The sequence below is a fragment of the Onychostruthus taczanowskii genome, unplaced genomic scaffold, assembly GCF_017590055.1.
Source record: "Onychostruthus taczanowskii isolate IOZ18803 unplaced genomic scaffold, ASM1759005v1 scaffold196, whole genome shotgun sequence".
Classification (NCBI taxonomy): Eukaryota; Metazoa; Chordata; class Aves; order Passeriformes; family Passeridae; genus Onychostruthus; species Onychostruthus taczanowskii.
Genome location: NW_024499195.1, coordinates 47,238 through 70,890, shown reverse-complemented (window position 1 = coordinate 70,890; position 23,653 = coordinate 47,238). Strand labels below are relative to the sequence as shown.

Below are 23,653 nucleotides of genomic sequence, written 5' to 3'. Positions count from 1 at the left end.
GGAAATGTTGTGTTGTCTTCTGTCTGGACCTCAGGTCTCTGCAGCTTTTTCCTCAACTATCGATTTTGTCTGCCTGTGAGACCTGGGAGGTGCTCTCTGTGCTCCCATCTGTTCTTTGCAGGGAGCTGACGAGGGTCACGCACAGCAAGTCTTGTAGAGTTGTGCTTCTCAGCCACCCAAAGGCTGCTGCAGTGAAGGGCAGGGGCAAAGGGCATAGTACAGGAGTTGTGCCTGGCAGAACTCAAGAGCACACCTAGAGCGAAAAGACAAACTTTTTCCTGGTACAGGCTCCTTCCCTTTCTGCCTCCCTTTTCCTTTCTCTCCATTCCCCTCCTTCTTTTCTTCCTTAAATTCCTGCAGGGGTTGTTTCCACTCAAACTTCTGCTGTGTCTTTTTTTCTCTTTAGACAGAGCACTGCCTCCATCCAAAGTCGATGTCAGCATTTTCTCTATTGCTGGGAACCATGACTACCAGAGAATTCCCATTTTGGGCTATTTGGAATCCCTCCCTGCCCCCACCATGTTTATCATTTAGCAGTATAGAAACACATGCAAGTGAGTCTTTCATATGGCAATGAAAAGATGTTGCAGTTATTAACTAGAAAAGCAAGGTTGTCAAAAACAGCAATCATGGGCCATAACTATCTATTTGTATACTTGCAGTAGTCTCCAGCAAATAATTTTGCCTCCATTCCACTATCTTGATCCAATACATTTTGTTGATATGATAGAGCCCAGTTGTACTTCAGTCCATGCTTATCCCTAGTAGATGCCTTAGCTGGTATTATTAATTATATTCACTGTGAGATTTCCATGATTTTGGTTTGACTTGACTCATATTGGCTGCTAAGAACTGCATGGACTTTGTAATAGGCTTCTGGTGCAAACAAGGGATTATCAATTTGCTTCCTCTTGTGGTGGCTTATATGGCTGTTTCAAGGAAAATGGTGTTACAAGCTTGTTGGTGCAAAAAGCATTGCGCAGCATCCAGCATTCTGACCTGAGGTACGCCATGTGATTGAGTGAATTTAGTCTGAGAACAGTACTTAAAATGAAAATGAACCCCAGAAAATTAATGAAAACCTAATCAAAGTTTTATAATGGTGGAATTTTTCTGCTTTCCTGTGCCTATTAAAGCACAACTACCATAAAAAGCTGCAACTGACAGGAACCCCATCTGCCTTCCTTTGACATTTTTGAGCATACTTCTCCTTGCCTTTTGTGCTGTGCTTTATTCAAGACTGCCTGAACCTGTAAATGCCCTCAGCAGTCCTTGATAAAGGAACTAGATGGTATGTGTAGCTCACAGTCAGTATGCGTCAGGCACTGAACTTCATTAGGTCCCTTTAAAAATTCCCCACATTACATGACTCTCAAAAATACACAGATCCATCCCCCTGCACTGCTTGCCAACAGGGACAGAAAAAGAGCAGCAGGAAGGGGAACACCCAGTAGGAGCTGTAACTTGTTTTGTTTGTTTCTTGATACAAACAATTTCTTGGATCTGAGCTTTGCAAATCTGTCCTCTGCTGTTATTCACTTACAGGAACTCACAGTTCATTTTTCCAGGGCAAAGGCTGATGCGAGGCAAGGAACATGCCCATGGGAATGGATGGACTTTACATCAGAGCAATGAGAGATGCATCAAGCTGCTGCCACCCTGAGCATGATGACTGCAGCGTCCTGATCCTGCTTTCCCCATCTGATCTACCTTAGGGCTTTTATGTTGTGCTTGTTTATTAATTAGTGCAGGGCAGCAAACATCCCCATGTCCCAGAAAGCCGCTGGAACAAACACAGCTTCACTGGGGAGAGGTTTTGCCCTGGTGGGGTAGCTCCAAGGTTATCCAAAGTGCTCCTGCTGAGGCAAATCAAGCCAATCAGGAAGCCCCCAGAAACTTGGGCTGTGTTTGGCTTGTTGTTTCCACCCTTATACATTTCCTGCTATTGTTCTTGTCATTTTCTTTGAGTGTTCACTGGGCTGGTGGGTGGTGTTGCTACTACCGGCAGGGGAGGCCTCCGGTCCTCTTGGGCACATGGAGAGCTCTGTGCCATTCCTTTCACAGACTCCCAGCACTAATTTCTGGCATACAGGTTCAGGGAAGGTGGACCTGTGGCACTAACTCCATCTCAATGTGCAAAGCACAATTCCTTTTCCCACTGGTTCTTCTCAGCCGGGCAAGAATGAAATCATACCATAAAATGATGAATGAATTCCAGCTAAAGACATTGCTCACCACCCCTGGAGAAGGAGAAGGTGGGTGAATAGGTGAAAGCAGCAAGTCCACAGCATCCTGGGATCCATATAGAGAGCTGCAGAAATACTGACTATACGCTAAACATGAATGGCTCTAGTTTTATCTCTGTCACGCAGAGCCTGTCTTTCACTTTCCAAGGGTACAGGATTTCATCTGCAATGATCTAATGCCACCACACCACTAGAGGACCAGAAGGGCTATAATTCTCCAGGCCTTCCACACACAATGCCTGTATCTCATTTTTTAACTCTCTGAATTTCATGATTCATTTTTTTGTTTCAGATGCCTCTCACAAGTATCTACCTGCAGCATGAAGGACAAAAGACCTGGATGCTGCACTCCACTGGGTGCTGTTTCAGTCTTAACTGGAAATCACAGATTACCAGTTCCTAGACCATCCCAACTGCTCAGGTAATCATGAGCACATCTTTGGATTTCATGTACAGTCCAAGACAGCTTTCTGTGCTGTGGACAGATTGTAAAACTGAGTTTGTTCTTGGACAGCATCTACAAATCTGCAGAGACATCCCTGGAAGTGTGATGTTATTGCTGAACTGTAGTGATGAATAGAGCCAGCTACAGAGCTGTGTGAATGAAGAAATGAGTGGGAATAGTTGCTTTGATATTACTTGAGGCTCCCTTTCCCAACCCTTTGCTCCACATTACCTAACATCAGCCAGACCCGAGTCATTGCCATCTGAACTTTCACAGTGCTGGAGCTCAAATAAAATAAAAAAGGAGATAATGTTTAACAATATGACAATGCTTTTCTAGTCCCCCTTGCTGGCTCATGAAAACTTGGAATGAAGTACAGTTTTAACAGTGGAAAGCTGAAAAGTTTGCCTTGACTTGTGCTGCATGTTTGTGGTAGGAGTCAGCTGATGAGTTCCTCGTGTGTGGGTCTCAGAGGGGTGAAATTCTTGACCCTGGACTTCCCAAGAGCTTCAGAGCTTCAGAATCAGGATAACACAGGCATCTTGGCTGATTTGATTCAGTAGCACAAAAAGCAGTCAGTAGAGCATCTGTAGAATGGGATGGGTTTTAAAAGGGTTATAAAACTTTCTTTTTAAGACAACTAAAACTGTGCTAGGATCCTTGTGTTGATGGCTGATCTCAAGCTGATCATAGCAGGGAGATGGCACAGAACTTCCTTTCTAAGGGTAAATATCAAAGAGGAGAGCCTCAAAGCACCTAACAGCATGGTAACCCCCTACCTCCTAATAAATTACTTTGCAGTTCGTTCATTATCCTTTCTGCAGTGATGGTATTGAGGGATGGGCTAACAACAGGAGATGGGCCATGTCACATCTATGGAAATTTCTGCTACGTAACTTGAGAAAAGAGGCTAAAATTTTTTTCAGGGATTTCCTAAACTCTAAATAGTTAATTTTGTCTGTTTTTGAGTCTTGCAGTCTTCCTAATGCTCAGGAATCCTGGACAGGAGAAAACCTCTGCTGAGTTTTGTCAAAACCATGAATATTCTTGGTCTTACATGTACAATTGACCCCCTTGTCTCTTTTCTGCTTCTACTATGCTTTTTATGTTGGTATTTGAACAAGGCACTCAAATAAAGTAAGTTCTTGTAAGAATGGGTAATAATAATGTAAGAATGGGTAATAATAAATATAAGACCATTGCAAAAATCTGCTTTACAGGCAGATCATTTTAATTTGCTTTGTCTAAAACATGAGATGAAGGCAAAGACTTCACAGATGTCCATAGTATTGGGAAGGTTGGGGCCCATTTCCCAGCTTATTTCATACAGGAAAGTGTGCACACATTCAGGACATGGGAAGTTAAAAAATTACTGGCCAGTTGCAGGTTGTAGAAGGTATCTGTAGGTGCCATCTGAGATGTACAAAACCAGCTTGAAAGTGGTAAAGGTGCTCTTGAAAATGGAATGCAGGTACTTTTGAAAGCTTGTCTCCTCTGATATCATGCCAATTAGTTATGAACACTTTTCCAGCTTTATTGCTTGAAGGTTCTTCATCTGTGAACATTTATAGGTGAAGCAACCAGGCAGTAGATGAAAGAGCAGTACTCAAAGCTTTGAATTTAAACAAGAGAGATAAACAGGTATCAAACTGTAGGTATGTATGTAGTTCCAGTGCTTTGAGCAGATGAACACCTGGATGTAAGCCAGTGTTGAAGTGTATCTCTAACTCAAAACTTAAACAGTAATCACATTAATGTGACAGCTCAAAATTAGGAATTGTCCCAGTGCTTTGGAATGGACAAACTGAAAATAAAATCAAACTAAAGAGGCCTTATTTGAAATATGGCATAAAAACTGAGAACAACAACAATATTCTGCGTGCTGGAATGCCATCGACTACGTTATGTCTACCACCAGACAAAGGCAGTCGGAAGTGCAGGCTGTCAAGATGACTGGCCAAAGGGCTGGCTGATTAGTCACTAGGTGCCAGATGGACACCACCAACTGTCTAAATGATTTCTCCCTCATTTGTAATTGGCCTCAGTTGTGGTTGAGCTCCCTGGCTGTGCCTGCAGTTTTCAGGTCTTCTGTTGGGAGCCGCCTTGGTATACACCCCGCAGGCAGCATGCAAGCTCCTGTCAGCATGACAGTCCCTGAAGGAAGTGTGGGTTTTCTGGTCATGCCCTCCTCTAACAAATTTTATCTCATTTGTGGTATGGAACATCCACGTCACCATTTCATTCCACCCTCCTTTACTTGTTTTTTTCCTGCCTGCTTCTCATTTTCATGTCAGCTATTGCAATCAGTTACAAGGAGACGTTTTCGGATATTGGTACAGGACTGCTGACATTTTCCACCTCATGCTATTTTAACACTGGCAATTAGGACTATGTAAAGATGTCACTTTGTGCCCAAAGCAGCTGTACCTTTAAGCATCTCTGGCTTCTCCCTTGTGATCCAAATCCACACTGAGTGATCTTGTGGCCTTCTGGCTACAGAACTGTTCTGGTCTTTGCTCATCACCCCACTGTCTGCTCCTGCTATGTGTTTGGGACTTATAGCATCAAGATCAAGAAATCTGTTTAATAGAAAGTCCTCCTGCATTTACGTGCTTCTGTCTTCTTCACTGACATGTCTTTGGGAAGTAACAAAGTCTTGAGGCTAAGAAGTCCTTAAAAACAACTGCTGAGAAACAAGCAAATAACTTTTTATGCTGAGTTCAAAAAGTTCTGCATGGATTGTTTTGTAAAAGACACAAACTCCAGTTTAGAAGGTGAAACTGGAGCTGCCTGATTCAGGCTACTTTTGGATGGCTTGACTTTTGAACCTAACAGTGACAGGAGAATGTACTTGCCCTCATGTAGGTGGTTGTTCCAAAGAGCTCAGAGGCGTTGCAGAGCATGGCTCCTGCCGGGCCATGAAGCACAAGCACAGCTCTCATTACCATTCTGTCTATGACTGTCTGAGGTGGGTGTCATTGAGACAGAAAGTAGAAACTGTTTTCAAAGGTACCAGACAGACTGCCTTGCCACTGTTTTCTTAGTCCTACAGTCTGCTGGGAAAGAAAGTAGAGGGGTCCTACTCTTATGAATAAAACGTTATCTATTTTTTTTAGGTTGCAGAGTTAAAATAAGTTGGACCAGTTGCTGTTAAGTTAGCTTCATTGTTAAGAGTTCTTCTTCAATTACCTGTTAATGGTTGGTGATTAGCCATTGTCCCCCTGATGCTTGCCAGGGAGTGACACCCTGCAGGTACCAGGAGAAGGGTGTGACATCAGAGCTAGTATGCAGATCAGAATGCATTTCACTGAATTTTGTAACTTTCCAGGAAAAAACCCCTAAAAACAACGAGCCAACATAGAATTAGGAGACCTAAGTGGTGTTTAAGGATGGGGAGCGTAGTCCAGTGCCTGCTTGGATCCTTTTTGCTTCTCACCCTGACCTGAAAGGATGTTCACTAGAGAGAGGACCAGAGGTGTTGGACTGAAAAGGCAGAATCTCCTAATCTCCCGTGAAGACAGAGGCCCCAGCTCTGCCTACAGACCAGCGGACAGAGCTGCATCACCCTCCTCCTCCGTGCCACTCCTGCCACTCCTGGGAGCTGCGGCGGTGTGGGCGCAACCCGTTGATTTCTCCCCACCTGAGCTGATTCTTTTTAATAAAGGCATCAAAAAGGAGAAAGATCTCCTGCCCATTTATTTCACTACTGCTTTTGGACAGGTCAATACAATTGCAAACGTCAAAATGTCTGACATTAAGTAGAAAAAAGATGCAGGACAAAGGATGATAATGGTTGCCAACAGCATACCAGCAAAAGGTGGGAAGAGCCATGTTCAGTTTATCATGTCTGTGCACATGATGTAGGTAATTTTCACCTAAAAATAAGTCCAGCTGTTGGATCTCGTCCAGCCAGCCTCTCAGCCATGAACCAGCAGATGAATATGGTCACTAAATATTCCAGTGAAAGTGGCTGAAGCTGTGCTTTACCCTGCATTCGCAGAGGGCTGCTGGTGGGCCATAGTCCATCGTCATGGCTCATCTAGGTGATGCAATCTGCAGATCTGACTATGGTTTTGAGCCCTTCTTTTTTTTTTCTGTTTCCAACTCCCACTGCTGAAATCAGTACTGCAGTAAATATCTGCTTGATAGTAGAGCTCTCAAAAACTGTGGCCAGGGAGACCAAGAGAATACTGCAGACAAATGCAACTTTTTCTTACAGGTTGCTAAATATCCAGTGCCTTTTGCACACCTATTTATCTTTTCTCATTTCTCCTTACCCCTCCCTCATGCTCTTCCCACAACAAGATTCTGTGGAATCACACATCACCATGTAGGAAATGCTTGTTTAGCAGAGTTTTTTTTTTTCCCTAATATGTATAATACAACAAACTGTGAGACAGACATGCTAAATATACATCCATGGACACAGGGAACACTGCAGAAAGGCACCAAATGCTAAACTTAATGCTTGTGCTCCTGCACCACCTTGTACTATTCTTTATATGAAGGTCATATACTAGCTTTCTTTTCTGCTTCCCATTCCTGCAGCATGCTGTGTGGCTTGCTTTGATAATTGGAAATTGCTGCACAAACTGACTGCCACGGCCCAGGAGACAGAAGAAGGTCTACCACAGCAGCAAAGGATCAAAAAAAGGGATCCAGGTCCAGATAGTAAAAGAAGAGAAAATAATAATTAAAATGTCTCTTTTGCTGCATGCAGAAACAGAATTTACAAAACGGGACTGCTGGAGGAAGAGCTTCTCTGCAGAGTATGAGGCCATCTAGTGAGCTCAGGCATTGTAACAGCTCAGCTTTTTCCATGGCATTTTGTCCTGCTTGTCCCCAACAGAACACTTCACATGCCAGCTGTGAGCCAGGTATGCACACGGATACTTCAACAATATTCCTCACTGCAAGGTGAAAGGAGAAAAACCTCTGCAGGAGAGGAGAGAGTGACAACAGAAAGGATGTGGCAGATGTCAGGGAGCTTGACATGTGGGTTTTTATCGGAAGTTGGAAATCCAGTTACACTGGCAGTGGAAGGGCTATGTGGTGTGCAGCTTTTCACTGAGTCCTGTCCTCAGCTGCACAGCTGGGGATGACAAGGGGAACTACTCAGCTGGAGGGAACTGCAGCAACTGGGGTGCTGAGTAAACCTTGCCAGGAGCCCTGAGATATAGGGTGCTTACTATTATGGGATGTCTTCCCTGACAAAAAACTACTGAGAATCAAGGAAATGGGACAGTGATGTGCTAAAATAATTTCAAGTTCTCAGGTGCTTGTATTCTACAGGATACTGGACTGGCAGTCCTGGAAGGAAAACTGCTGCAATGCAAAGCGTCATACCTACCAAGTCCTGTCCTGGTGTTTTGCCTCCAAGCAGACCAGACTGGCTGCCCAGGGATGAACACATAAACAGCTGCACTGCCCATGCACTCCTCTGCGTCCCACATGAGGCTGCCAGGTTACGAGAACAACAATAAATATCTGGGATTTTTGATAGCTTTTTGTGGCTGCTCAGAAAGCCCTTGAACATACCTGAACCCACGTCTGACTCCAAAACCCACAACCATTGCCACACTGTCCTGGTACAAACGTTGATTGCTCAACCCAGGGTGCAGTGCTGGAGAATGCGAGCACAAGATGGTATTTCAACATTTCAGGTGCCAGTGTGTGATTCCTGCCTCTGCAGCGACGTTTTCCAACTTTCAGCATAGGCACAAGTGGTTATAGCAAGTTTGTCCTGTTGCATTAGAAGTACCTCAGAAAAATGGAAGGAAAAGACAGCAAGATCCTCACCTAGTAAACACCAGTTTAATCTCATGAAATGTTTGGAGCTGGGTGAGCTGGACATGGTCCACCAGTTTTTCTGTCTTCAGCTGACTGAATACATTCACTTTCTCATCTCTTGAAAAATTGTTTGACCTGCTTGGACCTTCCTCAGCGGAGAACTATACATGTTCACCAGTCTGTCTCTGGAAGAGCTATACATCTGGAGCTTGGTAATTGTAATAATGACAAACTGTTCCATATTCGCTTGAATTGTCACTGAAGCCTTGATTTGTAAATTTTAGGACACCAAATTAGTTTTAGCTATGAAATTATTAGTCCCAGCGTAAATAAGCATGCACAGCTGGAAACCTTTGCTATTTTAATATGTTTGTATGTGTCTACATAGGCTATAGAGAGGAGAAATAAAATATAATTAGCTTTGCCAGTGGAGGGCCATGGAAATCATCAGAGGGATGGAACATCAGTCCTATGAGGAAGAGCTAAGAGAGCTATGGCTGTTCAGCCTGGAAAAGAAAAGGCTCTTGGTAGACCTTGCCTTCTAGTTCCTAAGGGAGGCTTGTCAGAAAGATGGGGACAGACTTTTTTCAAAGTTGGGCTCATATCCATAGGACAGGGTCCAAACTAGAAGAGGGTAGATTTAATATAGATACAAGGAAGAATTTTTTCTTATGGTGTGGATAGAGAGAAACTGGAATAGATTTCCAAGAGAATCGGTGGATGCCTCATCATTCTGTGTTCAAAGCCAGGCTGGATGGAGCTCTGACCAATCTGACCTAAGGTGAAGATGTCATTGCTTATTGCAGGGGGGCTTGAGCTGGATGACTTTCAAAGGTCCCTTTCAACCCAAATTATTCTGTGCTTCCATGATTCTATCTAACATAGGCAATACATATATAGCAGAACTGACATGGAATTGCAGATCCATGAAGAAAGACCAAGGTATAAAGGCTGTTAGAAAAAAAATAAGATTTGCTCCAAGTGGACTCCAAATTGAGGAGAAGTAAACCAGCAATGTCTATATCACATTCTCCCTGGAAAAGAGAAGAAACCCTCACAATCAACATAATATTTATCTTGATGAAGAGTTTGAGATGCTTGACATATATTTTAACTATGGCTGTGATGGATCCAGAGAAGTTGTGGAAGAGTAACTAAGAACAGAGAAAAGAGCAGGTGCTAGGAGACATAACAATTGTAGCTATTACTCTGCAGACTTTTTATGTAATACTGTTCCTCTTTCTCCTCCTATAATATTTCGACTGATATTAAAAACAAGTCAGTAATTAGATTGGTAAGATTTTGTTTACCTTAACAACAAAGTTTTGGCTTTGCACAAAAAGTCTGCTTATTTTTCATCCTGACAATTAATTGAGCGCAACTTCATCACATTGCAGATGAAAGATGGATGCCTAGCTATTTCCCTAGCTATTTCCCAGCTCAGTGCTTTGTGCACTATATCGACTTTCCTGTCGTCTTTTTGTTTGTTTTGTTTTTTTGGTGTTTTGTTTTATTTTTTTTTTCCTTTTCTTTGATCAGATGGACTTTGGGTAGCATATTCGGAAGGATATTTTCCAGGACTAATTTCTCCACAGCTAATTTAAGGACAGAAATAATTTTCTAGGCTCCAGATTTTTTAAAAATTTCCAAATGCTGTAACAATACAACAGCATGTGTGAGTTTAATGTCACCAAATGTGGCAGCAACCATTATTTCAGCCTAGAGGAGAAAGACCAGACCAACCTGAACACTGGGTTGCTGTGTCTAGGTCTAAACCAGCGGCAGGCAAGTGCCAGTGGGTAGGGGAGGAGGAAACTAGTGGGCATTGCATAAAAAAATAGAAAGCTTTTCCGGAGAGAGTCAAAATACAGCTTTTTAGCTATAGTTCATTTAAAAAACACTTGTTTTATTTAACAGATTCTATTCTTTTAAAATAATGGTTTCCTCCACTTTAACTTCCAAAATTCCAAATTCACTTCCAGACTTCCATAATGTTTTAGAAAAACAAGGTATTTTGAAACTGCAAAGTTAAGTGTTAAAATATAACATCTCAGAGCCCGAAAAAGTCCTCATTCTTCTGTCCATTGAATTCAGCAGATGATTTTGCTGTACCGTTTTTAGTATTATGGAAAACAATGGCTTGGCTTGAATTAAAGTTCTCATTTCCTGCTCCTTACAGTGTCCTCAGTCTAGGGAGCATATTGTACAGATGTGCCAACTCATACAAAAAGTCTATGTCACTCTTTAAGGTAACATCAGACTGATATTTTAAAAACCTAAGGCAACATGTGGAAGCACCAAAAATTTCTTATGGAGGTTTTCCTCACCTAGAGATTAACTGTTATATCCTTGTTGTTATGGTAGCATTTGTTAATGAAAGCAACTTTCTAGTAATCCGTGCTGTATTCAAACATGTCTAGTATATAAAAGAATGTATCTTTCGCAACATTGCCACTCTTTGGGTTATTTCAGTGAAGGTTGGATATATTTTGTTTCAAGATTAAAGACTGGAAACTATGATATAACACTAGTAATATTTGCATGTAAATAAAATCCAGATTATTTTCTCAAAATTATTTTCTTCTTCTTTCACTTCTTTATTTTTTTTCACTCAGAAGGTTTTATTGTTTAAAATCGTCCAGGCAATCTGTCAATTCCTTAAGCAGAAAAAAATTTTCTGCTTCTTTAGGAGTCTGAATGCCCACAATTTCTGAATATAACTCTGGGATACTGTTATCATAATACACATGACACTAACACCCAATAAATGGACACACATGGACATAAAAACTTGGTGGCAGATTTTAGGAATACAGACCTCTCTGGTATTGCTACTATAATTTTAAGAAAATTATTTTTTATTCCAGATAAAGATGTCTTCTTAATACTTCTCTTGCTATTAGTTATTGTAAGATAAATAAATGCAAGCCATCTTGCTATCACACCGGAAAAAAAGGATGCATAAAATGTGATATTTAGGGCTGTATATTTGCACGATTCAACAAATAACCTTTAATATGTATCCATCCAAAGTTCTCTCCTGCAGTCCGTGCATACATAAGGTTTGCCTGTCAAAGAAGACATTTTCCTTTAAAATACGGCAAAAAGAGAAAGTCCATGGTTTCACTTTCCTTTGGTTACATCCCCTGATCTTCTTGCCCTGAAGCACCTCTTTGTGGATACTTTGGGAATATGAAAATATAAATTACTTGGTAAACTAATGGCATCTTCTGTAATCTTAGTGAGACGCCAGCTGCCTTTTTGCTTCACCAAACTGAAGAGAAGACACTAAGTCCTGACTTTGTGGTGCAGGTGGATATGCATGACAAGATCAGCAGAGCTTTCTTTACCATCCAGCTAGCAGATCATCCTTATGACTTCTTCAAGTTACAAAACAAAAACATTTCCACTGAGTGTGGCATCAGGACAACTTCACCTGGGATGACTTCTCACATGATGCCATGGAAAATACAATGAAAATGGCAAGTTTTGCATCTGTTGCACTTCCAGTTCTCACCTACATCTCCTAGGTTTAAAAACAACTAGACTGATCATACATTGGAATCCTATGGCAAACAGGAAGCTATAATAGCTCCCATCAAAGCTAATCACACAGTCTAAAACATGACAATGACCCTTCCAGCTGTAAATTTTACAATAGGGAAGAAGCTGTTCCAGATGTGGAGCTAGCCTATGAGCTGGCAATCAGTGCCTTCTGGGAGTTAACTCTCCGGTGGTCACAGTCATCTAGGAGACAGTCCCAGGCTGAGTGGGACAAGAGCACTGGATATGATGCACAGCAGGCAGAAAGCTCGTGTTAAGACAGAGACATTAAGAAGAAAGTTACAGTGGTGATGTGAAACCCTAGCCTGCTGCAGGGCTGATGCATTGTGGGGTCATGGTGAATCCCCAGCAGATGGAAGGAAATGTTCATGAATGAGAATTTTAAAGGGATACATCAAATATAACACATTTCTAGCGGTCTGCCAAAAAGAGCTCTGCTGAACACACTTCAGTGCAATGTTTGTTGGTAGTCTGGTCCCTGATTTCCACCAGACTTTTATCTTGAACATAATTACACTATTTTTAAAGGAGGATGTGATTCTGGATAGCATAAGGAAATACCTTAATACAGTAAGTTTTAGTTGTGGACTACTCATTTTGTCTTGGCTCACTAAAAACATTTTCAATTCAGGAATGCATTTCAAATATGTTTAAGCCTGGCAGAAATCTGTGCTGACGTTGCCTCTTGACCTGGGGCCATGTGCAGCACTCCACGCTGGTGTGATCTCTGCCAGGCAGTGGGGTGTGTCAGCAGGGCACTGCACTCTCCCTCAGGGAGGGAGCAGAAGTGTCTTCTGGTGAGTCTGGATGCTCAGCACATCACTGCAGCCTTTCCCACGCCACACTGACCAGAAGCTGACCTGTGTGTCCCACATTCAAAAATAGATACAATATTCAGCCTGTTTCCAGTTCTGGCTGAGGAAGAGAGGGATGTAAAAGTAATTTTCTGTGGTAAAATGGAGCTTTCCCAGGGATAATTCCTAATGGCTGTAAACAGCTGTACACTCTCTGGGATGGGATCTTGACATTATTTCATGAAAACTCGGTCATATAAGCCTCTGTATTTTAGTTAACTATTTCTATTTTGGACAGTTTAGTGTCTTTTGTTAAAAAAAAAAAAAAAGAAAGGCAAACTAAAAAAACCATGCAAAAGACATGTACTTTGACCTGTACAAAGGTCAAAGCAGTCTAGCTGATGCTGGCTCTTTCCATGTGTCCTCAGAAGGGGCTGTAGTGAGAAACCTAGTATTTCATAAAAGAAATGCTCTAGGACTTTGTTATTCTCAACTTAAAATGAGCAGGGATGGAGAGTGATGCATTTAGATAGAAAACCTCTATGCAGAAGTAAAAAATGACATGTAAGAGGGAGTCAGGCAGTGGCACTCACAGGAAAGGTGACCTGATAACACTTAGGATGGGAGCCTCTAGAGAAGGCCCACACCATCCCAGCACCGTAAATGCCCAATGCCACTCTTGGTTTGCCTGCTGGCTTGCAGAGTGTGTGACACAACCTTGAAAATCAGCACCTCCTCTTTTCCTGTCTGGGACACTACACATTCTCACACTGCTTCACCTCATGGTTAACATGAAACATGGTAGGAGAGCTATTCTATGTTCTGCTTTTGAGACAGGACAGAACAGGAAGCAGAAGTCAATGCTGAAGACCAATTCAATGAAGATGGCTTCTCTGGAGGAATGAAGCCTTGCCATGCTTGAGTGGCTGCTGAGTGATCCTGTGTGTTTCTGGAGACCGCAGCACTGTCACAACACCATGCTGGGAATGGCAAACACATGTTTGGGAACTGGAAGGCAGCTTAGCGAGAGGGTGCATAAAGGCAAGAAGGAACAGGAGCAGAGAAGGCATTTTCACTTCTCCATGATGCAACCGCTGATTGATGGGATCATCACAGCTACACCACTGCTAAAAGGAGAGGGAACAGACCAGGTAAGAAGCACGGTGGTCCCTGGCAACAGCGACAGCAGGGAGAGGGCAGGGCTCCCTTCCTGGCCCCAGTACTGATGGTTCCTGGGTCCCCTTCCACGAAGTGGCTGCGCTTTCTGCACCAGTGAAGGGCCCCAGGGCAGGACACCTGGTGCTGCACAGGTAGAGGATGAGTACAGCGGGGTGCTGGGGCAGGGCTGCTGCGACAGCACAAAGCAGGGCAAAGGAAGGGAACCACAGGTTCCTTGTGAGAAGATTAGTGGTATCTTATAGGTTGAGAAGGTAGCTTAGTGAGTTGCCTTGGATGTTTAACATGCTGTATCAATAGCAGAGATTGTAAGATGCTTTTGGCAATTCTTAGCAGAAATCTGGAAGATATGAAATAAAGAGATATAACAAACCACTGAAGGGAAGTACAGTACTCTTAAGACCCATTTGTATTGAGCAACTGTTGAGACAGAAAATACATATGTTTGATTCTCCTTGTAGATACAATGTGGTAAATAACTGTTAAGCAATTATGAAGCATTTATATGCAGTATTGAGCAATTGTTTTGTTTCCCCCTTGGAATGACTTTTTATTTCTCTGATGATAGATTATTTTTCTGTCTTTGCTTAGAAGTATGTACCATTTTGACATTTGTGGGGGTTAAAGAAGAATCGAAAATTATGGCATATGGTTGATGATTTCCCTGAGAAGTATTACTCCTTTGGAGAACACTGACTTATTAAATGTAAAATATTTACAGAATTTATCTATAATCTGACAGGAAATTATCTCAATATTTTGTTTTCATGAAGGAGAAACATTTGCTATTTACATTACCATTTAACAGATAAAAACAGATAAAAGTGTTACAGTGTCAGTGTTGAGAATGTTTTAGTCTTATCAAAATAAATGTTTCCAGGAGGTCAGACAAATAATATTAATTCCATATTTCATAATATTTTTGACAAATGTATTTTTTTCTCTGTCTTTGAGGCAGTGCTGAAATTTCAGTCTCAGAGTTTTGACTATGACAGAAATTTTTAGTTATGAGCCATTCAAGTCATCACTTTATGCTACAGCTTCTTTTATAGCTTCAGCTTCTCATAATCCTGTTCTCTAGGGTGTGCAGAATCTAAAATTTATGCCTTCTGTTCCACTCCACAGATGTCTATTCTGACTCTAATGACAAAGCATGAAAATCCAGAGTCTATTTCAGACTAGTGAAACAATATTAAATTATTTGGAGAGCAAAACTGAAACTCTGAATTCAAACCAGAAGATATATTTATGCCTTCGAAAAAGAGCTCTGAAACAAGTGACTCCAACACAGAAATATTTTGCCAGCTAGTGAGAAGAGGGGGAGTGGAAAGAAAACTCTATCACGATTTCAAGCAGTTGTACTGGGAGCTGAATGGCTGCTTTGCAATGGTAGTCCATCCAGTTCTGGATGCCAGTGCCTGGCATTAGCTGTTTCTAGATATTTCATGGAAACAGACCAAAAATTCAGAGTTGACTTGCATATAGGAAAGTTTCTTCCTTACCTAAGATGCAAGATGCTGGCTTTGTTATACACTGCAAGAGCCAACAGCCTGTCCCAAGGACTAACTTAGTCTGTGAATCTCTGGGGACTCTACATGGTATTTTCCAAAATACACCACTGTATGTATTTACAAGTGTAACAAGATGATTGTTCATAATGCAAAAAATTTGGGGTTCCCCATACCCACATTTTTAATTTCTTGGTTTGTGTTTGACAATCTGTCATTTGCTCTAGTGAAAAGCAGTTTCTGATCTCACTTCTCTGTTTCATTTCCATATATATTTAGTACTTCCCTTCTCCAAGAGAATTGCAGAAACATAAAATAATGTAGCCCTCCCTCTTACATCAAGTATCTCAACAAACTGGTCAAGCTTCATCCTAAAACTGTCCAGGAACAGAGGTCGCCTGTAGCAATTGACAATAGACTCCAGTGCTTCGACATGCTCACTGTTGAAAAAGGTCTGCAGGAGAAATACTTGATTATTTTCTTAAAGGTCTGGCCTTCTGGCATTTTAATCCCATTTCTCTTGTGTTTGAAATTTATTTCCCTCATCTTTACAGCTATTTTCAAACTAGTTGAAGACATTGTTATATCTCTGTTAAACTTTCTTTTCCCAAAATAGTTTTCTTCTGCAAATTGTGGATCTTTGTTATCAGAAAGAGGGAGATAAGTCTCTGACTGGCTGGAAGCAAGTGCTGAACCCCAGTGGCCCAGGGAAAGGGGTCCAGGAAGGTCCTTGCTTGCAGACTATGTTGGCTGAACTAACATTGCTCCTGCTGATTGTCTCTGACCTCATCTCACAGACCTGAAATGATGGGCCCTCCACGGCCTCTCCAGTGCTTCACTGTCCTTACTGCTGGAAGGATTTCTCTAATGAATTTCCATTGCCAACACTTAATTTCAGTAGTTGTTGTCCCTTCTACCATGAACACAAAGAAGCTGTTATTCCTTTCCATTGCAGTGGTTGATGAAGTTTTTGAAGACCTACTCTCTGCATTAGGCTGAGCACTCTATCCTTGCAGACCATATACCTCAACCACTTCCATCTTCTCCTCTTGGTTTTCTGGTAGTCGGAACTGTACTTTCAGTGCAATTGTACTTTCAACTGCACATTAATCCAAGTGAGGCCTTGCTAACGATCAGGAGAGTATTCTTTTATGCTTCATTACCTACATACCAGAACGTCTTTACAGCCCCAAATCCTTGACTCATGTCCAGCTTCTTATTCATCCTAGTTCCCACATGCTTTTGAGAGAATCGGGCTGACAGCCACAGTTGGCTATCTGCACAGTTGGCTATGTCTGCCCAAAGGTAAAATTTTGCAACTTCCTCCAACTGCATTTTAGGATCATCTCCAATTTGCGGTTACCATACTGTTCTTCACCATGTGCCCCCACGTTTGATGCTGTCCTCAAGTGTAATAAATAGAGCATCTACTCATAAACCTTCTCATCACCTACAGTATTATGAGAAGATGAAATCATTTAAGAACCAGCAGAGAGTCCGTCAAAACTTTTCCCTTCAATTTTGATAGAACAGTTTCTTAACAGTATTGTCTCTGTCTTAGACAAGTTTTGTCCAAATCATACTCCCACCCACTGAATCATAAAAGTATCAAAGATCCCTTACTCTTAAGGTAAATGGCATCCTCAGCTGACATGGTCTGCTAGGTGCCTGTCAAGGAAGCTGAGTACCTTGGCAGGCCTTATTTCATAAATTCAAGTTGTTTATGAATCACTGTGTACTCTCCTAGACAACCACATGTACTCCTCTAAGGAATGCAATTAGGTTGGTATCCCTTAACTCCTCTTTTCTCTGCCCCCTTGGTAAAGTTAAGCACGGCATTTGCTTTCCCTAAGAACATCTCCTTCCAAGATCTCAAAGGGACAGGACGCTGAAATGGTTTCAGCCAGATGTCCAGTTTGGGAATGCATCTCACCATGCTCAGATGATCTGAAACCAGTCCAATTTGCGTCAGTATTCCACTTCTTTTTCTTGATTCTGTTCCAGATATGTACCTGGTGCAACTGCACTTCCTGCCCAGTTCCAGCATACCTTTTCAGCGAAGACTGAAGAACAAAACAAGACCCTTAGTGTCATCTACCGTCTCTCCTCTCTGTGAAATAGGAGATAAGCATTTTCCTATGCTTTCTTCCTACCAGTAACACTACTACAAAATAATTTCCTGTTATGGTACACATCACATTATGCCTCTGCCTTTTTGGCTTTTGTCCTCACCTGCTTTTGCAACTCTTTCAAGTTATGCTTACAATCTGAACTGATTTCCACTTTCTGTGACCTTTTGTCTTTGCTTAATGCCAGGGAAAAGCCAGTGATTTAGTACAGTGAGTCTGGTTCTATGCCTCTTATCTTTCCCTGGCCAGTTTGTGCTTTTATGGTTATTCACTCTGTGTAACTTCTCTAGCCATCAAAGCTTTCAGTTACGAAATCTTGAGTTTATTGAAATCTGCCTACCCCAAATCCATTATTTTTACTTTTCCATTTGTAAGTCACAGACTTTATAATTTCATAGTCATCCTAGTCCCTAACCTTTATATTTTGTGTGGTCTCACTAACTACTGCAGAAGTTTCTCATTCTGAACATTTAGCTGGAAGAGCTTTAATGCTCCAAAAATTTTCTTCCCTGTGCAGGGTGAAGTTAATGTGATTACTACTCTTTTTAAAATAAACACAGTTTTTTAATGACTTGCTCTTCTTGTGTTTCTTCTGCAGAACTTGCCAGGGGATGCTACTAGTTAAATGAATCAGAGAGTGGTGATTGAGTCTTAGAATTTTTCCAGTATCATTAGGGTAACCTAGATGCTCTTGGTTAGGAAAAAATTAATATGCAAAAGCTATTCTTCCCTCAGTCAAATCACAGCTCTTTTTAGATATGCAAACAGTGAAGCTACAAGAATGATAATCAATGTGGGAAACAAAGAACAAAGAATATCCCTCTCTTCTGCAAGTCTACCCTCCCACTTAATTAAAAAATCTTCTTCCAAGAAGGATAATGAGGAAAAAGAGAGAAGAGGGGAGCAGAAGTAGTGAGAACTAGAGGAGAACCTGTGCTGAAACAGAAGGTATAATTTTGACATTTCCTGATTCTGTCTGGAATTAAAGAATCACACCATCATGCTATAATGTATTGTTTCTGGGTTAGCAGGATTGACCTGTGCTGTCCAACCCTCTCCAGCCGTGGTCACACTGGCTGAGCAATGCTTGAGGACCACCAAGGTCCCTGCTCAGTGAGCACGGATGACAAGGGTCCGTGATACCACTGAGTACAACTCCTGTGTGTGGGTTTGCAAATCCTCCCATTTGCAACACCAGGGATGAAAGGAGGCAAAGAAACCAGGGCTAAAGCCTGGAAAAGTTTCTGGTTCTCCCCAGCTCCCTCTGTGCTGCAGTGGCAAGAGCATTCCTGTCGCTGCCCTAGAGGTAGTCAGTGCCCAGAAAGAGAGGACCATACCACTGATGAGTGCAGAGGAAAAGGAGGGTTTCATCATGGAGACATGTCATGTTGCTGTTCAGAGTCAAAAGGAATTTGGTGACGAAAGAGGAGAGCAGGAACCCAAATGTTGCCTATAGGCTGCCTGCCTTGAAGACTGTCTGTAAGGCAGGTCACTTTACTGAGAAGTGACATGAGAAGAATCTGCAGAAAATTGTTGCTTCCTGGAAACCTTTTGCCATGTTGAAGAAGTTACTAAATTCTTAAGACTAAAGAAATTAAATAAAACTATAGGCTTGGCAGGAGGAAAATATAGATATGAACAGTATTTCAGAGAAAGAAAGCTGTGGGAGCTGTTAAACTCCAGCAACTTTAATAGCCATGACAGCTTTAAATCCTTACTAGTCATCCTTCCAACAAAGTCCACCTAACTACAACAGAAAAGGAATGCCTCTCTGTTGGCTCCCATTCCTTTCATTTGTTCTAGCTGATGGGGGAGAAGAGGCATAATTAATATTTCATCACCAAATGAATAATTGGTGCATGGTCCTTAGGCTAATATTTCTCACAAACAATATATGCTGTATGAAACGAGAAGTTCAGCTAACCACTAGAGAGGAGCTACTTTATTAAAAAAAATAATATTTTAACAGAACAGCAATGAGAGCTGCTGGAGAACTTTTGGCAATTTTGAAGATGATGCTTTATCACTTCACCTTGATTCTCCTAGGGAAGATATCTTCCCTGTTTGCCAAGGTTCCCCAGTTCTTTGTTAAAAAGTTTTCATCCAGCAAAAACCAGACTCTTGTTCTCCAGGAAAAGCTGGAGAAAATGGATTTTTCAAACCCCGCATTATGCACACCCTTTCAGAATACTCTCACAAACACATGATTCAGCCTCCCTGGGGCAAACAGACACATAACACATTTTGTACACTGTGGGCTATTTCCCAGACAGCATTCCTCCCATGGTAGACACAAAACACTACTATTTGTTTGGAAGACACTTTCCTGTGAAAGAAAGAAAATTCTTCAAAGAATTACATAAGATGGGACCATTTTCAAAATACATGTGGTTCAGATGAAAAAAATTCATTCTTTCATACATATTCAGCACTACAAATTGTTCTCAGTACACAGAATAGCATGAACTTTTCACCAGTAAAATCATAAAGAAGAAAATTAGGTAAAACCAAGATGTTCCATGTCCTGTTTTAGTATCTAGTTACTATCTAGAAAAGCTTCAATTACTAAAAAAAAAAAAAAAAAAAAAAAAAAAAAAAAAAAAATCAGATTAATCCAACATAGATTTGTATTATGGCTAACTTGTCCCAAATATCCAAATATCTAGGGGCAAAATCAGTGTATTACAGACTACAACACCTTCTGAGAATCTTTCTATATAATTTTTGTGCTAACAAAAAAAGCCACATATTTAATTTTTGAATGAAAAATTTCAGATATCCATAGTATATCTCACTTCCATGATTGTTTTTTGAATTAAGGTTATTCATATTCAGAGAAAGGAGTTTGAAAGCCCACTTGCAAACCATTTTCAGCTTTGTTCATGCACAGTACTTTCAGATATCTATATATCTAACAAAGCAACAAGCAGTACAGTCAGAGATCACTAAACAAAATCTACCTCTTCTCTAACCAAACACAAGTTATTAGTATTTCTTTCCCTTATTGCACTGAATCCTTTTCTGCTCAGCAGCAGGTAAAGCAAAGACTAATGAGGAAGGAATCACCTTTCAGAAATGCTGGGTCATTGCATCAGGTTTTTCAAATGTCTTCTCTTTTGGGATATGAGGTGGCTCAGCGGGGGCCGCTAAGATGGAAAAATATCAATGTATTACTCATCTTATTCAAGATGCCAGTATGATGCAGTCTGTACTGATGCAGTAAGTGGTAAGACAAGCCACCTAATGAAGCTGGGAAATTATTAAATACCAGCACTCTTAACAAGAAAATCGACATTTTCAGGATAGGTAATTTTGCAACTTTGCCTTACAGATATTTCATATGACAGAACAAGAACTGGAAATAAAGAAGGAATATCAGACACCCTGCTTTGCTTGAGTCATGTTTCACAGCTGTTGTTGATCTGGTAATCTTCCAAAAGAAAAGCTGTATTTTCTTGTTTGCAACTGAGGCAAGTCAAGGACAGCAGCACTGAAGTAAGCAAATTTGTGATTTAACTGTGCAAACCCAACAGCATTCCAGTGCCACATAAAGCCCACCTGGTGCCGAAGGGAACTCTGGTGGTGTTTGGTGGAGGGCCTGACAAAGCACAGCTCCACCAAGGAGCCACCTGTAAGAGTCATCCTGTTCATTAAATGTCCTAATTTGTCACACACCCCATTTAAGCAGGAGTTTTCACTTCCCAAGAACCACAGTGCATTTTCCTGACCTCCATTTGCATTCAAGAGGGAGCAATTGTGGATGTTCCATTCTTTCTTCTTTGAAATGCCTGAAGAGTGGAATGAGTACCTACAAAATACAGTGAAATAGCAGCCTCCCAAAAAGTAATGTGTAGAAACTTATGCTGTGGGCAAGAAATCTGTTTGGTCCTGGGATCCACAGTAGCCTTGGACCGTCTAAGCCAGGACATGAGGATGTGGGTCTCATGTGTTCTGCTAATTGTTTGCAGGTTATCAAAGCATTTGTTAGTATTACACTCCCATTCTGTAGAGAGGAAAAAAGTTGAGGCATGGATGAAGAGTTTACATGGTGGGCATTGGTCTGATTTGGTCATATTTTCTGTTCATGCACTGTGAATTTCAAATAAAAGCATTTAATAAACCAGTGTAACACAGCATCTCTCTGCTACACCTGCGATTTTGTATTGCCTTAGGTGGTATCATTTTGATGGTACCAATCCCTGATAATTGAAGGTCTCTGGGTAGAAGCAATGTACTACAAACATTTAGGAAAAAAATAGCTGGTAAGAAGAGAACAAGTTCACAAAACTTGTTTATGCAAGAAAACTTCAACTACTGAAATCTATTTTCAGTTCATTCTTCCAGGGAATCGACACCGTTTTCAGCAACTGCTGTCCAGACCAAGCTGGACTCTTTACCTGACCTCTGATGCTACACACGCACGAAAAAATCTCCCCAGTAGCCCTAACAGGTCTAGGAAAATAGGATGACTTTTCTGTGACACAGCACTACTATAATTAATGATTTGCATTTGTAAAGCTGGTTTTAATTAGCAAAGAGCAGAGAATGACATGGGGGTTTTGAATGTAGGGTGGTTACTCCTGAAATTGCTTGTCTAAAAGATGATAAAGGGAGAGTTGACCACTGCTGCCTGCCTGGAAGATTACAAAACATTGTCCCTAGCCTTAAAACTGAGCTTTAAATGACCATACGTGTGACATAACAAGTAACATCTGACGTGGTGGTTACTTCCAGCCTTCAGCAGGCAAGAAATTTTAGATTGTGCCTAAGTGAAAGTACAGTAATTTCACAAGAAGAAAACAGAGCTGAGGATCATCATGTTCTTGGCATGGTGACATCCTGCAGTTCTCCACAGCTCTCCCCAAAAGGTGATACCAATGGGGTAAGGGCTTAAAGGGATGAGGTGTTTCCCTTGCATGTTCTGGGACACAGACAGGGTACACATGTAAAGCCGGTGGTACCTTCACTTCCTGCTGCAACTTTTCCTAAAGTCAGAATGATGTTATTTTGCCTTTTATTTATTTTCTCGGCTGAAAATCTCATGGCATCAAAACTGGACTGCCAGTTTAACAAATATGAACCACTTCCCCACATCAGAAGTGATGTCTTATCGCTGGGCACACCTTCTGACAGTGAGCTGGGCTGTCCTTGCAGGACCGAATGGTACAACGCCGTACAACCCCTCTGGAATGACGCTTGGAGGGTGAATAGACTACTCTGGTTTCCCCACTTGGATGCTGCAAGCAAGATGAGATTTACATACCCCATTCTGCTGGTGTTACATTGTTGCTTTGCAGCAGCTGATGTCTGGAATGCATTCCCAAATTTAGGAACCTTCTGCCTATCTGGGTTTATCTCAGCTGTGCCAAATCACAAAGCCCAGAAGTCATCAGACAAGTCAGAAAACCCTTAGCCTTTTGCTGTAAATTAGTAGAATTTCATATTGCCCTTCTATTCTTTTGGAACTAAAATCTTTGTCTTCAACTGAAGCTCTCAACAAACCTTACCTGGATTACTAATACTGCTCCTTTATTTAATGAACCTACAGAAAAACATCTTCCTGCAAGCCAGACTGCCCGCCCACATCCTGATTGCAATGTGGATTCTTCGGAGGATCACTTGTGTGAAATTCCCTGTCCTGATTAATGAGTATTCTCACATAGAAGACGCAAATGAGGCAAAAGATAGACTAATACCAGGAAACAGTACTTACAGTTTTCTAAGTATGTTTTTAAAAATGCACAAGATTAAAACTGAATTGAAAACTTCTAATATAAGCCTAGGGCTCTAATATTTAATTATAAGTTATTTTCCTTGGTCTCTTATTTGACATGCGTGTTATAGGCTCCCTTACCATATGCTTACGTATTGCCAGTAATCCATGATTACATGGAATATCTGTCTATTCATACTTTGTGCAGTTGAGGTTCTGTAGGCAGGTTCATGTTTTCCAAATGGGTTTCCTACAAACAAAAAGTTCTTTAAACAGCCCAGCAACAGC

At 41.3% G+C, this 23,653-nt stretch overlaps 1 protein-coding gene across 1 annotated transcript in view; it reads right to left on the bottom strand.

Annotated features, from left to right (window-relative positions):
- The window catches only part of PALM2AKAP2 (PALM2 and AKAP2 fusion), a 220,199-nt gene that overhangs the window by 169,098 nt on the left and 27,448 nt on the right, over nt 1–23,653 (bottom strand). The window lies entirely within an intron of this gene.